Raw genomic sequence first — 16129 nt, 5'->3', positions numbered from 1 at the left:
TAAGGGAAAAAATTAAATTGCTGTGAGAAACAGAATAAAGCTGCTCTTTAATTTTAATCACCACATGATCAAATTCAAAGGTTTGATATTGAGAATATAATGCACATTGATATTATTGGCCTACAGCACAACGTTGTGACTGAGCTGAAATGAGATTTCTAACACACTGTGGGTCGGAGTTAGATCACGCCCCCTCTCCTACTTGTGCTGAAGACCCTTGTGGGAAATCCTGAGCCTTTACACTGTTGAGATTTGGATGCAAAATCTCACTTCCCATAATTCACTCTGTGGCAGTAATGGTTGCACTTTTTTTTTCTAGAACAGTTTTGTTGTTTTGTTTCTGATTATTTGTTAAGAGAGGGTTGGATTTTCTTGATTTTCTTTTTCTATTCTCAGCATCTAATTTCTTTTTTTTAATATTTATTTATTTATTTATTATGTATACAATATTCTGTGTGTATGCCTGAAGGCCAGAAGAGGGAGCCAGACCTCTTTACAGATGGTTGTGAGCCACCATGTGGTTGCTGGGAATTGAACTCAGGACCTTTGGAGGAGCTCTTAACCACTGAGCCATCTCTCCAGCCCAGCATCTAATTTCTTATGAAAGTAATATTTACACATAAAAATTGAAACAAGACTTCTTTCAACAGCTTAACATTGGTTCTTTGTTCCTGTTTTCCACGACCTGAGATCCTGCCCCCTAGAATGAGCTCATTTTAATTTTATGGGATGCTTCTTTTAGTATGTCTCTCCTTGTTTCTGTATAATATACTTCTATGCCATGTTTGACGATCAAGTGACATATTGTGCTTAGACTTTCTCATGTGAGATAAAGGGATTCGTGCCCTCATGTCTCCTGTCTGTGCTAATAGATTTTACCCCCTCTCCTCTACTGTCCTTCACAATGCAGCAGTTTTCAGGTTTGGGTTAAATCCATCTTATGTAACACTGCTCGTAGATGATGTACGTAATTTTCTATGTGTCTTTTGTCATATAATTTTCCTACCCTTCTCATGCTCATCATGACTCCCTTCTGTCAGTTACTTTGCTATGGAGTGTGCTGTCACTCTTAATCTTTAAACTTTGACAGAAGTTAAGCATAGTAGACACAGGCTCCAGTCCTGTTGGTGGTTGCCAGTGTGCCTGCATCTCTGGCATCTGGGATTTCCCTTCCAATCATCTGGGGTGTCTCTTTGCCTCCTGCCTGTTGGACTCCATGTTTTTCTGGATCCCATACATTCTTATTGCTTGGCCTACTTTCTCATTTTTTGAGCATATACTTAAGTAAATTTCTGAGTAAGGCATGTACAAGAGTTATTTTTTGAGTCTCTGAAAGTCTGAGGGTAAAGAAAAAATGATGGATCATAGAGTCTTAAATTTTGAAATTAAATGGATTTCCCAAGGATTTCTTAGATGCTGGGTAAATGTAGAAATTTATTTTAAAAAAAGTGAACTCTTTAAAGAAGAAATTGGGCAAGCCTGTCAGTCCCAGTGGGAAATAAACCTCCATTCAATGTTCCAACTCAAGGGACTTTATTAAAGTGACTACAACTGCTGTCTCCTTCAGTATCTCTATAACACTGATTCTAGTATCTCCCACAGAGACCAAAACCTGAGGATGCTCCAGTGTAGTAATATTTTAATTTGTATTTTCTTATATATTAAATACTCATGTACTTATCACTTCTAGGTCCTTATAATACCTAATATGTTCTAAACACTATATAGTTAGTTGCTACAATATATTGGTTAGGAAGCAGTGATAAGACTAAAGGAATATGATTAGTAGAGACACAACTATGTTCATCTTATACACACAGTGCACATAACCAACAATACAGCATTTAAAACAGTATTTAAATACTGGGGTTTCTTGAACCAAGGATGTTAAACCCATAGGCACAGAGGCCAATATGTTTATAGAGTTTTAAAACAAATTAAGGAATGTTGTAAGGACTAGTTACTCCATGACAGAGTGCACACCTCAAGCTTGAAGGTGAAAGGTAAGGAAATGTTGGGAGAATAAATATTGGGATGTGTTGGGACCAAGGACGAGATGCTCCCTAGAGAAGACAGAACACTAGCACTGTAGGAGCTGTCGCAGTGGACAGGGCCGGGCTTAGCACATCTCTTTCCTTTTGTCCTCTGATTTCCTGCTACTGTTTCTTCTCATGAATAGGCTTTCTGAACCTCAACAGTAAGTTTCTATGCTGATGCAGTAAACCAGAACAAGCTGAACTGAAAAAGTAAAAGAACAGGTTTATTTTGAGCAAAGTGACTCCCAGGTGAGTCCTCCAATCCCTGGAGATGGAGGTGGAAGAAGAAGTAGGAGAAATCATGTGTCTGAACCGAAACAGGGAGTTTAAATACCCTATAAGTGAGGGGTGTTGACATGTCTTCCATAAACCATGTTTGTGCCCATATACGGTATGCTTTAGGAGCAGGCTTTAGGGGAGGAGTCACTGTAGCCACTAAGAATGCAGCACTGGACTTTTGGAGCCCTTCCATTTGTTGGACATCCTTTGAGAGGTTGGAATTTGGAGAGACAGGAATGAGGCTTTCATAGGAGCCAGCTGAAAGGTCCAGCCAAACACTCATTAGCAAAATCAATGGGTTGTTGTCCAGCAAGAGAATGAATTAACAGTCCATGAAGACAGAGAGTGAGTAGCATAGACATAACAGGTAAAACACAGTGTACTTCCTCCTATAACTATAAGACACAGCTTAGTGTGCATCCCTTGGAAAACTGATAACCTCAGGTAAGCATAAAAACAATAGCAACCACAACCAAACAAGCCTATTCTGGAATTACTGACAATCTAAAAATGATTGAAAAATGCAGCAAAAACTCGTAAAAAATTGAAGATAAATTTGGCATAAATTATATAAAAGCAAAACAGTTGCAGAAGGGCTATGTATATCTGAAAACATTTTCCTTGGGAAGGTTAAAAATTAGATAATGACTTTAGAAATTTGTTGCAGGAAAAGAGAGAGAAAATGCTTATAACTTAAGATGAAGTGCATAGCTGTTTGAATGAGAGGAAGTTCATGCAACTCTATCTTTTTACATTATTATTACTTAATTGAAATTTTACATAGAAATCCCAGTTTCTCCCCTCCTCCTGCCCCCTCCACCTTTCTTCCCACCCAACCCCCATCCACTCTTCAGAGAGGGTAAGCATTTCAATGGGGAGTCAACAAAGTCTAGCACATCACTTCGAGGCAGGACCAAACCCTATCTACTATATCTAAGCTAAGCAAGGTATCCCACTAAAGAAAATGGGCTCCAAAAGCCACTTCAAGCAGGAGGGCTAAATCCTGATTCCACTAAAAGTAGCCCCATGGACTGTCCCAGCTGTACAACTGTCACCCACATTCAGTGGGCCTAGTTTGGTCCTATGCTTGTTCCCCCACTGTTAGTTCAGAGCCCGTATCATGGTCTTGACCCTTTGCTTATATTATTGCTGCTCCCTCTCTTCAACTGGACTTTGGGAGCTTAGCTCAGGACTTTGCTGAAGATCTCTGCATCTGCTTCCTTCAGTTGCTGGATGAAGGTTCTATGATGACAATTAAGGTGGTTATCAGTCTGATTGCAGGAGAAGGCCAGTTTAGGCACCTTCTCCACTATGGCTTAGGGTCTTAGGTGGGGTCATCCTTGTGGGTTCCTTGGAATTTCCCTAGTGCCAGGTTTCTTGCTAGCCCCATAATGATTTCTTTGATAAATATATCTCTTTTCTTTTTCTCCCTCTCTGTCTATTCACCATCTTGACCCTCCTGTTGCAACTCATCTTTTTAAGAACATGAGATTTTATTTCCTTACTAATTTCAGAATATCAAGTCTATCCAAGAGTTGGAAAACACAGAGAATTCACCTATTGTAAAAACATGTAGAGACTAATGATTAACAATTTAATAACACTGTAATAAAGCAATGACTTCATAGTTGAGTTTTGTCTGATGTTTAGAGAACAAAGGATTGTAAAGTTGATTACATGGTATTGGACTTTGGAAGACTTCCTGAACTCATTTAAAGAATCTTTGAATCTGTGGTAGTTATAGTGAGTCCAGCGACACTGAAGGGACTTGAGTGAAAAGGAAATAGTAAATTGGTGTTGGGGCTGAGGTTGTTGCACACCTAACTATGATAATAAAGGCAGAGCCAAACTGACTATTTAAAAAATAACATGTTATAGCAAGTGAGTTTATTTCAAGATGCAAGGATGGTTTGATGTCAGAGATACCCATCAATATAATTAGTTACACAAAGGGAATAAAAATAAATATGTGGAGTAAATCAATCAGTGTTGAAAAGGTGTTTGTTAGGCCTGAGCAGAACTTTCCACTTACAAATGTGCAGGATGGAGGCTAGAGAGATGGCTCAGCAGTTCAGAACATGGCTGTTCTTGCAGAGGATCCAAGTTTGCTTCTCAGAACTCATGAGAAGTGGCTCAAAAGTGCCTGTGAGTCTAGTTGCGGGACAGGATTGTGTCAATAGCTGGGACATTGATGGTGACAAAGAGGGGGCTACAGGGACAGTTAGCTAGCACAAGACTGACAGCAATGAAGCTGTGTGGTCAGCCATTGCTGAGATGGAGCCATAGGAATGAGATGGCAGAGGAGGAGCTGTGCAGACTCAGGAGAGCAAGGGCAGTGGAGAAAGCAGCAACAGAAGCTTACATTAGCAACAGCCATAGCCGAAATAGCCATAAGGGCCAAGGGTCTGAAGCATTTTAGCTTGGAAAGCTGCTCTTCTCTCCACTGTCAAGGCCTGGAGAATCTGTCCTCCTGAGGACAACACAAAAGCATAGCATTAGTCACGGAAACACTAAGTATCCTAGCACCCAAGCCTGCAGGAGAACTGTGACGTTCTTGGGTTCCACCTGCTACTGTTCTGGTCGTCCGTCTATTGTTGTCAAAAGTGACATACGCTGCCAGGGCCAGCACTTTAAGAATTTCTTCTCACATACCCACAATTTCTACCCAGGAGAGCAAAATCAAACAGATAAATGAACTAGCCAATTGATTCATGACAGAAGGAGCATACCGAAGTCAAATAACCACCATAGACTATAAACAGAAGAGTTCAAACATATTGTTGTAGAGAGAAAAAAAAGGACTTTGAGAAAGTAAAAAAAAAATTATCAATCAAGCTGGAAACTATGAGACTGCAGTGAAGAGAACATGTAGGGTTCAGTGAAGAGACCCTGTAGGGTTTCCCCTAACATGGTCTTGACTTATCTTCCCCAAGCAGCAGCCACAGCACTATTTGTAGGGTCCAATTTTGTTTATCCTCTAGACTAAAACTGTCACATTTTCTCAGTATGACTTTAAGATCTTACCAATCTGTCTATCTACTCCTTACCTAACTATTTTTATGTTCAGAGAAGATGGAGCAGTGGTGACTGATCTGTCTGGGTGAGTTCCGAGACCATCACAGTCTTCTGTCCGCGTCTCTCTTTCCTAGTCACTCTGTCTCATATGAGCACTGGGATTGCTGATGGCTGCCCGTGTCAGGTCCCTGACTCAATGTAGGCACAGCTACCAATTCTAAGTTTACTTCCTGTGCATTTCTTCCTTATTTCACCTTTTGATTTTGATGGTACTCAGGAGACAAAGGCAAGAATTCCACTGCGGATCTTTCCCCTGAGCCCTTATAAATACTTTAATACTTATAGGCACTTTAATTGAGTGCCTCCGGAACCCTGTGTACCATAACAAGCCATCTTTGTGGCAAATTGATTGGTTTGTGTCATACTGACACTGGGAGGAACTATCAGTCCCGTTCTGCAGTAGAGGGAAGTAGGTTTAAGGTAATGATGGTTAAGTGATTTGTTCCTTGTGCCAGAATGTATTACTCCAAGACCGTATTTGACTTGGCCTTATGTGATTCTGTGTCCAGCACTTTTCATACCACACACACTTGACTCTTGACCACAATAACTTTGGATGGTTATGTGAGTTAAGGTTTTATTAGATCAAGATAGCCATGATTCCATTCTGGTCTTCTTACAGAACTGGATTCTGGGATAGAATTTTGACAACCTGTTGAGTGGAGGGAAGGGTTTGGGCTTGGTAATAGAGTTCCTGCTCCAATTAAAATTGTGCTATTCATTAGGCATGGCTATTTGGACAGCTTTCTTTGCTCCTTCACACTCTATTTCTCATTTGTTAGGTAGGGATGATTGTGTAAATTTCAGAGGTAATTCTGAGAATTCAGTAAAATTATGTCGGCAAAGCATTTGACAAAAATGTTTGTTTAGTAATCTTCAATAGTGAGAATGATTTATTCGTCTTACAACAAATATTTATCCAAGGGCATCTCTTACCACTTTTAAGTGAAAAGAAACAGAAATTAAAATATGCTTCCCAATAACCTAATTGCCTTAACTGTAGCAAAAATAAAAGGAGAGAGAAGAAAGAAACATATCAAAGTGTGTGTGTGTGTGTGTGTGTGTGTGTGTATGTGTGTGTGTGTGTGGCACGGGAACCAGACACCAGGGTGCTCTACGTGCAAGGACAATGATCTACTATTGATCTCTACACACAGCTTTAACGCATTTTTATCTTAATAGTTCCATTTTTATCTCTACATCTTATTTCTGTCAATTCAACTCTCAGAAGACTCCTGTCCTCAACTCAGCCCTCTGTTATGTACATTGATCCATTCTGTCTTTTTTCTTTTTTCTTCCAGTCACCAAGAACAATTGACAAAAGATACAGATGTGGTATACTTATGCTAATATAGCTATTTTAGGCCCATTCTTTCCCCTCAGCTTCAAATCTCTTAGGAAACAAGATGAATAAAAGAAAGGAATAATTTTTCTGGAAATTAGTAGTACTAATCCTTCTATTCTAAAAAAGACTTTCTACTAATAATCTCTTTAATTTACCAATGAATATTTTTGAAGCTGAAGTCTAAGGCAATTTACACTTTAATTTTGTTACCTGCTATTCTAAGAGAACGATTATTACTACCATTAATAAGTTCTTAATGTCAGCAAAATAATTTGCAAATGTGATACATTATAGGTAATACTCTTACTACCAGAAAGCGCTTAACATTGCTTAGTAAATCTAACAGGAGATATGCCATATGCTAAGCATTGTATGTTTTTGTTTAGAGGCCATTTGCTGGCATTGAGAGAGAGTCTTTTTTGCTGTGTGCAAGATATGGAAATTTATATCTTACATCATGATACATTCAACTACTTGGCTAAAAGTCTTTCATTATCTCTTTTGTAAAATGAATCCTTGGGCTCCAGAGAACAAAATACAAACTCTTTAGAAAGTATGAATAAAGGATAAGTCTTTCTTTTCATGGTCTGCTCAAATGAGGGGAAATGAGTCAGAAAAGATAGGTATCAGCACTCACAAACAGTAGGTTTTCTGAGGACAAAATGCCTACAAGTTCTTGAGGATACTGTTTTAGGAGTTTGGACACTAGTGTACTTCAAAGAAATTGTTGAAAGTAGTTAGTTATTTAAGAATATACCGTGGAATGACTTTAATGTATTCAGAATACATGTAATGCCCATTTATTAGGTGACTATATTTTATTCTCCAAGTATTAGTGTGCATTCTCTGTCTGTCTGTCTCTCTTTCTGTGTGAGTGTGGGGGATGTGGGTGTGGGTGTGGCTTCCCGAGTGAAATGCCTCTTAAATTCACTGTTCAGAGGTGGGATAGAAGCTCGGTAGGTAAAATGTTTGCCTTCAGGCTTGATGATTTGAACTCCATAGAATCGACATAACAAGTGAGGCATGTTGGCTCATGCTTAGAATCCCAGCACTGAGGAGGTAGAGGCAGGTAAGGTCTGGAGCTTTGCTGAAGAGCCAGTTCCAGGACAATGAAAGACTCTGTCTTAAGAAATAGTGTAGGAGTAAGAGAGACAACTCAGTAGCTAACAGTATGTATTATTCTTCCAGAGGTCCCAAATTAAATCCCCAGAACCCATGGAGGTGGCTCACAACTTCCTGTAGCTCAAGCTCCACAGGCTCTGATGCCTCTGGCCACCAACAGCACCCATACTCTCATGTACATACCTACACACACTCACATGCATATAAACAGACATACTCACAAGCACACACCCACACATACTCACACAGACACCCACACATACTCACACACAGACACCCACACATACTCACATGCATATAAACAGACACACTCACATGCACACACTCACACATACTCACATGCACACACACCCACACATACTCACATGCACACTCCCACACATACTCACATGCTTATAAACAGACACACTAACATGCACACACCCACACACACTCACATGCACACACCCACACATACTCACATGCACACACCCACACACACTCACATGCACACACCCACCCACACACACTCACATGCACACACACACACTCACATGCACACACACCCACACATACTCACTTGCACACACACCCACACATACTCACATGCACACACCCACACATACTCACATGCACACACACACACACTCACATGCACACACACCCACACATACTCACATGCACACACACACACACTCACATGCACACACACCCACACATACTCACATGCACACACCCACACACACTCATATACACACACACATACTCACATGCACACACCCACACACACTCACATGCACACACACACACTCACATGCACACACTCACACACACTCACATGAACACACACCCACACACACTCACATGCACACCCACACCCACACACACTCACATGCACACACACACATACTCATATGCACACACCCACACATACTCACATGCACATGCCCACACATACTCATATGCACATATCCATTTGCAGACACAGAACTGAAAATAAAATCTTTAAGATCAAAATAAAAAAGTAGACATCCCTGGGGGAATGACACGAAAGTCATTCTTTGACTTCCACTGTCACACTAAAATTAACTGCCCAGTTGATTTCATGCATACACCTTCTTTACAGCCTGCCTTATAAGGCAATTTCCATAATCTCAATTGTATACCTTAGAAGCCCCCAAGGGTTCTGTAACACAAATAGTTGACTACACCAAGCAATTGGAAAACCTGTTTTTAATCTGTTCCAGTTTATTTTGTTGCTGTGATAAGAAAATCTGACCAAAAGCTACTTAGTGCAGAAAGAGGTTTATTTAGCTTACAGTCTCCCATTATAGTTGGGTACTCAGGGAAATTAAGGCAGGAACACAGGCACGTGTTCACATCATATCCACAGTCAAGAAGAGAGGAAATGGATGCACCCATCTTGACTGCTTGCTAAGTTGCTTGTGCCAAGCTACCTCTCTGTCCAGGGAATGGTTCCACTGGCAGCGGGCTGGGTCAGTATCCCACAGACATGTCCACAAGCCAACCTGTTCTAGGCAATCCCTCAACTGAGGCTCTCTCTCCCAGGTAATTCAAGGTTGTGGATAGTTGATAAGTAAAACTAGACAGCACATAATATCATTTACTGACTTTTCTTTGGCAAGCTGAGACATTGAACAATTGGAAATTTCCTTTTTTTTTCTTCCTTCCTTCCTTCCTCCCTTCCTTCCTTCCTTCCTTCCTTCCTTCCTTTCTTTCTTTTTTTTGAGACAGCATTTCTCTGTAGCTTTGGAGCCTGTCCTGGAACTAGCTCTTGTAGACCAGGCAGGCCTAGAACTCACAGAGATCTGCCTGCCTCCACCTTCCGAGTGCTGGGATTAAAGGCGTGCGCCACCACCTCCCGGCTGGAAATTTTCTTAATGCAAGGCAACCCATCTTTCCTCAACCTCCATGCTTGGCAAGGATGTGTGGAGTCTGCATCTTTTTCTTAAAATTTAGAGAGCCTGTAGAATCCCATCTGTGGGGTGGTTTTGTGGACGTATGGTGGTGTCAGAGAGTTCTTCTCATTCCTATGCTTCAGTGTGATGTCTCTGTCTTTGATTTTGAGATTTTTCTGTTCGGTTTTTGTGCTCAAAAGTGTGCTGGGTTGGATGGTTCAGACAAGTATTTCCAGTTAGAACATTCATGCAAAAACAGGGCCAAACTTTTGTTTTCTTTAAGGTACTTACCCCACTTAACTGGTGGGTCAAACAAATGTCTATGGAACAACGGCTTTGTGCCAAGCAGGAGGCAGAGGTTGTGTAGCTCCTAAGCAGGCTTCCAATGTGTCTACTTGCCAGTTGCTCAGGATTCAATCAATCACCATGAAAGCATACACTAGAGGACAGAACTGGGCATGAGATTGTATTGGGGCAGTGGACATGAGAAAAAGAGCACTGACCCATGTATATGAAAGTGCCACAGTGAAACCTACAGATACAATAACATTAAGAGTTAAAAAAAATCCATGATTTTCAAATAGGCCCTTCAGAAGGCATTCAGAATGTTCTAGGGATTGAGAAGGTGATGGGATGGCTCCCTTCACATAGGGAAGAAGGTTCCTCCTTGGGCATGGACAGCGGTGGATCTTGGCAGGATGAGTAATATGCAGACCATGGTGCTGAGGTTCATAGGGTAGCTCTAACAGTTCAAGCCTAAGTACTGATGGGGACGGTGTGGGAATGGGATCAGTGAAAAGTTAAGTCCTGACTCTGCCTGTGGTTCAATTGTAGCTGCTTAGGTCAAATGGTTATGCCTCTTTCCAGACCTATCTGACCTCTCTAGGCATCTGGCCCCCAGACAGATTATTTTGTTCATGTCTCCATCTTCCTATTTAGATCTGAGAGCCAATGACATTGATCTGGATTTGGTTTTTAGAATAAAATAGTCTCATTCATTACCATTTCTGACTTTTTCTCTGTAGACTCATAACTTGAGAGTACCCAGATGCCTTTGTGGTCTAACCTGGTTTGAGGAATCCTGACCAGCAATTCAAACTTACAGGATACTACTCTCTCTGGTTGTGCTAAAGATCTCTGGGGAGACATTGAAGGGGGTATGAAAAGAGATAGGAATGGCCCCTTTAATACTTTTCTAGCTCTTGTTAAGCCTTTGAGAAATGGACCAGCAACAGGGCAGGCTAGTTTGTAGAAGGCTTCTAGCAACAGATAAGTTTGCTCTGCAGATCTGTGAGCTGAAAATTGCTAGTATGGGATGCTGTGTTGAACTGCATTGGGCTTTAGAAGGAACTTTGACTTGTGGAGAAGAAGTGAGAGGTTCTACCAATAGCCCCGAAAGCAGGTAAACTGAATGGCTAAGGAGGTATTAGGGATAAGGTCCTCCATTTCCCAGGAGGCCCTATGCACAGGCAACGGAGATACCATCATATACAGGGCCTGCTCCCCCTTATTTTTGCCTTTCCTGTCTTCTGCATCTCGTGGGTTTCTTCCACTCACAACTTGAGAAGTAGTGAACATTCTAGATTGTCTGTCATCTAAAAAATATGCCAATCAAGAGTAATTTATTCAGAAAAGATTATGAAATTTCTTGGGGTTTCTAAGTAAGTGTGGCATGAAAAGTTCTTTTTCCTGTCAATCAGTTTAAGAAGATTATGATTTTTTTTTTGTGCAGTCACATTTACCCATTTGGATTTCACTTCGAATGAAACAAGGACCACCTCGTAACTCTTGCAGTTAAGTGGCTTTCTCTTGTTCTTGGGAAATGTAGACATGGGTGATAAGAACTTGTATAAAACAGGAGAATGGACCCCAGATCCAGACATGAAGAATTAGGAATTAGGATGTGAACACTCATTTTTGAGATTCTGTTGAGCCCTTAATACTTTCTCCCACCTTTGTTTAGTGAACCTTTTCCATTTACTTTACCTTAGGCCAAGTGATGTTAAAGTTTCTTCAAGGTACAACAGGGACAGTACAGAGTCTCAGGTGATTTAGTAACATAGTTGGTCTTATTTGCTTATCTTACTTATACCTGTAGACTACAGGTCTGTGTTGGTTACAATATACAGAGATGGGATCCTTAGTCATCAGAGAAATGCAACTCAAAACAACTCTGAGATTTCATCTTACACCTGTAAGAATGGCCAAGATCAAAAACATTGATGACAACTTATGCTGGAGAGGTTGTGGGGTAAAGGAAACACTACTGCATTGATGGTGGAAATGCAAGCTGGTACAGGCCCTTTGGATATAAGTATGGCAATTTCTCAGAAAAGTAGGAAACAACCTTCCTCAAGATTCAGCAATACCAGTTTTGGGTATATATCCAAAGGCTGCTCAATCATGCCATAAGGACATGTGTTCAGCTGTGTTCATATCAGCATTGTTTGTCATAGTCAGAACCCGGAAACAACCTAAATGCTCCTCAACCGAAGAATGGATAAGGAAAATGTGGTACATTTACACTATGGAGTACTATACAGCAAGAAAAATAATGACATCTTGAAATTGCAGGCAAATGGATGGAGCTAAAAAACATCGTTTTGAGTGAGGTAACCAAACTCAGACAATTATCATATATACTCACTCATAAGTGGTTTTTAAACATAAAGCAAAGAAAACCAGCCTACAAACCACAATCCCAGAATCTAGACAACAGCAAGGACCCTTAGAGAGATCTAATCTATATGGGAAGTAAAAAGACAAGATCTCCTGAGTAAACTGGAAGCATGGGGGCCATGTGAGAGGGTTGAAGAGGAGGGGAGAGGCGGGGAGAGGAGCAGAGAAAAATATAGAGCTCAATAAAAATCAATAAATAAAGATACAGAGAAGGGAAAACATGTAATTTCTGCAGTGAGTGAGCCCCTTCCCAGGTCATCACAGAGGTGGTAATGGAATGATGGTCAGGGCAAGCAGGTATGAAGCTGCAAAGCTACACACGGAAGACAGTTTGAGATGAACTTGCATTACTGAATTAGGACAGACAACATTTTGGACAAAAGAAACAGCACAGAGGGTCAAAGGAGACAGTAGAAAAGACACTGTTACAAATGTAATACAGAGAGTTGGGCAACAATGAAATGGAGGCAGGGATCATGGTAGAGTCATTTTGAGAGCAGCTGCCAGCTTGAGATGTATGAAGTTTGTCTTGGGGCATCACAAGACAGGAACAAGACTAAAAGAGCCTGCTTTCTATTGTAGAAATCTGATTTGTGCTGGGCCACTTCTCTAGATCCATTTCAGCTTCTGTTCCACTCCCCATCTTTTCACACAATCAACTGCTCAAATCAATTACTGCCTCTTTTATTTCCCGACTTTCCATTTACCCTTTACTCCATTCCAGTCTGGTTTGGGTCTGACAACTTCCCTGAAAATGTCATCAGCGCTGACTAAATCTGAGAGCTAAGATGCTCTCACCCCCTTGTTCTCATCTTCTTCCGCTTTGCAACAGTGTGCCACCAAGAATTCCTCATTTTCCTTCCTACAGATTTCTTCTCCGCCATGTTTCCTCCTTCTTCTGTACTGGAAACTGCAACTTTGATGCTGTGCATGCTTTTCTGTGCCCCGATTCTATGTGAGGAGTCTGTAGGGCTCTATTTTGGTGACTCTTTTTTTGGCATTAGAATCTTCTTTCAGTGAGATTTCACCTACTACTTGGACTTTACATTCCAACTCTAGGCAGATAAATCTCAAATCTCTGTGTTAAGTCCTCATTTGTGTGTGTACTTAGCTGCAGAACATTGTGTTCATGACTCTTGGTTTCCTACTGTGGTAATATAAAGACCATTGAATCACCGATTCTTCTTCCTCATAAAATATCTTACCTCATTTAATAAAAAATAGGTATGATGATATTAGTATTGATCCTTTATTATCTCTTAATCTTTCTGTACTTTTGATTAGCAAATTTTACTCTATATTAACTATATTTAAAATCTACTTTGTTCTATTTCTACCATCAATGCCATGTTCCAAGGTATCCTTACCTCTCACCTAAACAACAAACATAAATTAAGTTTCTGTCCTGCCCTGTCTCACAACCATTCAGTTCCAAGAAACACACAGAGGCTTTTATTAATTATAAACTGTTTATTACAAATTATTATGGATAATGGTAAGGAAAAAAACTAAATAAAGGAGTTTAGATCCAGAGTCCTTGTTTTGAACAAAAATAAAGGGAAGTGCTGTGGGATAATGTTCTTCTACCCTGTAAAGATTTGTTACCCATATTGGTTCAATAAAACACTAATTGGCCAGTAGCAAGGCAAGAAGTATAGGTAGGGTGACCAGACTAGGAGAATTCTGGGAAGAGGAAAAGCTCAGTCTGCAGCTACCAGGCAGTCACAGAGGAAGGAAGATGAGAGTGCCTCACTGATAAAGGGTTCCAAGCCACGTGGCTAGACATGGAAGAGAATTATGGGTTAATTTAAGTTGTAAGAGCCAGTTAATAATAAGTCTGAGCTAATAGGCCAAACAAGCTAACAGGCTTATAAATTTTATAAGCCTCCATGTGTTTCATTGGAACTGAAGGGCTGTGGGACTGGGCAGGACAGAAACTCTGTTTACAAGCAAATATATTATTTTCTTCACAGACCCATTCTATACACAGCAAACAATAAATCAAGTTGTATAATTTTTCATTTTTTCACTTAAAAAGTCTTTTATTTTTTCTCATCAGATTTGAAACAAAATGTCAGCTCTCCAATGTATGTGGTATACAATGAGAGTTCTGCCCCTCCTCTGGCCTTTCAAACCCCTTCTTTCAATGTGTTCTATCTACTAAGACTATCTTTCATCCTCCCACCTCTAGCTTTTGCCATTACTGCTTCAGCTACCTGGACTTTCTTTGTCCTGGTTTCTCTGGGTCTAAATCCCCTCACCTTTCAGATGAAATGACATTGCTTCTGGGGTAGCCTCTCCAATAATCACTTCGCAATGCAATCTTCCAGTTTTCTTTCCTTGCATCATCCTATTTGTTTCCTTCCCAGTGCTGATGAGTGTTCAAGCACACTTGTTTTCTTTTTTATCATGTGCCTTCTCCTGTGGGCAGGTAAATTGGTTGTACAAGAGCTCTGGGTTATGAGGTGCACCATATCATCCTCTGTTGGAGGAGGCTGCTTGTTGGTTCCTGGCTGCTTAGCCCTGAAATAATCACACAGAAACCATATTATTTAAATCACTGCTTGGCCCATTAGCTCTAGCTTCTTATTGGCTAACTCTTACATTCTAATTTAACCCATTTCCATTAATCTGTATCACCACCAGGGCGTGGCCTACCAGCAAAGTTTTAGCAATCTGTCTCTGGCAGTGGCTCCATGGCTTCTCATGATTTCACCTCCTTTCTCCTAGCATTCAGCTTAGATCCCCCATCACCACCTAGGTCTGTTCCCCTACACAAAGCAGTTCCTTTAATCAATGGTAACCACAGCATACAGAGGGGAATCCCACATCATCCTCAGAGGTAGATTAGAAAATGCTTGCAAAATGTTTTTTTTTCCGTAAATGAATACTTATTGATGTTAGGTACTCAACTGATGTGACTTATTTGTAAGCAAAAAAGACTTGATAATCTATTTCCTCTTCACTTTGGCTGCCCTCTTATCCCAGTGTCTTCCACACTGTCTCTCTAGTGAAGGACCATGGTTCTGATGTGGTTAGTTCATAGGAAGGGGATTCCTGGAGACTGGACATTGGGAAGGTGACATGAATGAAGTCACTGTTTTCTCTATGGAAAACAGCTTTCTAGATAATTTTGCTGAAATATTAGTTTTGGCTCCATCTGTGATGCTGGAGCTGGTAGGTTTAGTATGAATAAGTCATCCCCAGAGTCATTTAGGAGACATTGTAGTCTGTTTCCCTCGTTACACAAGTCTATGCATTACCATGAGTATGAAACAGGATTTTATGGGAACTGGTACACTGTGTATATCTTTGGATGAACTTGTCATCATGGGATGATGGCTATACAGGCAGAGGAAGGTGTTGGTTCTGGGAATGTAAAGGAACCTATGTTCTCTTTGCTACCAGATGACCCTTTCTCTGCTGTTGGGTATAGAATAGCATTATCTGTATGGGACCTATTGAAATTTCTTCATTCTCTAGCTGCATGTTTTTGGGGTATTTGAAATATTAATCGATTAATCCATAGATATATTATCCATAGCAATGGATTTGTTAGTAGTCTTGTCCATTGACTCCAAAGATTTCTGAGATTTGACCAAGATATTTTGCCCATGTTGATTTCCCTTCCCTTTGGAGTTATTTCCCAAGTCCCTCTACCCTTGCATGATGAGGTAAAGGTTAATGCTGGTTTA

The sequence above is a fragment of the Microtus oregoni genome, unplaced genomic scaffold (genome assembly GCF_018167655.1).
Source record: "Microtus oregoni isolate MIOR12 unplaced genomic scaffold, Mior012 000058F_ref0000040, whole genome shotgun sequence".
Classification (NCBI taxonomy): domain Eukaryota; kingdom Metazoa; phylum Chordata; class Mammalia; order Rodentia; family Cricetidae; genus Microtus; species Microtus oregoni.
The sequence above is the reverse complement of the archived record's forward strand: the minus strand, read 5'-3'. Positions refer to the sequence as shown.